Below are 692 nucleotides of genomic sequence, written 5' to 3'. Positions count from 1 at the left end.
GCCATCGCAGGCGCCACGAATACGACGAAAATGATGCTCGTGTTCTGACTGTTCTTGCAATCGTTCACCTTGATCCTCATATCAGCAGTCGCCGAGTTGAAAGAGAAATTGGCATACCTAGAAGAACCTTTTTGAGAATTCTTAAAGTCCATAAATATCATGCTTATCATTTAACTTTAGTTCAAGAGTTACAATTTCATCATTTTCAACAGCAAATTATGTTTTGCCAATGGGCTTTGCAGATGATAGAGAATGATCCTGTCACGAATCGTACAAGCTTTCTTGAATGAAAATTACTATGGGAGATGGATTGGACGAGGCGGTCCGGTTAATTGGCCTGCTTGTTCACCCGATCTCACATCCCCAGATTTTTTTTTATGGGGCTATTTGAAAAATATTGTTTTCGAACAACAGCCCACAACAAGAGCAAACTTTGAAGATCGCATTCGTCGAGCATGCGCTGCAATTCCAAGGCAAACTCTCCTTAACACCGTACGCCATTTCCAAAGACGTTTGATTTTATGCCTTCAAGCAAATGGAGGCAACTTCGAACATTTGCTTCGAAATTAAATTAATAATTTTTAAAATAGTGAGAGGCGAGGGGACTCACTTTAATCCAGCACCCCAAAGGAAACAGTACTTACTACGTCCACGTCGTTGTTCTGGGTAGCGCTAAAAGTAAGGTTAATACG

The sequence above is a fragment of the Odontomachus brunneus genome, unplaced genomic scaffold, assembly GCF_010583005.1.
Source record: "Odontomachus brunneus isolate Ranch 3 - 2012 unplaced genomic scaffold, Obru_v1 Obru_scaffold_370, whole genome shotgun sequence".
NCBI classification, from domain to species: Eukaryota; Metazoa; Arthropoda; class Insecta; order Hymenoptera; family Formicidae; genus Odontomachus; species Odontomachus brunneus.
The sequence above is the reverse complement of the archived record's forward strand: the minus strand, read 5'-3'. Positions refer to the sequence as shown.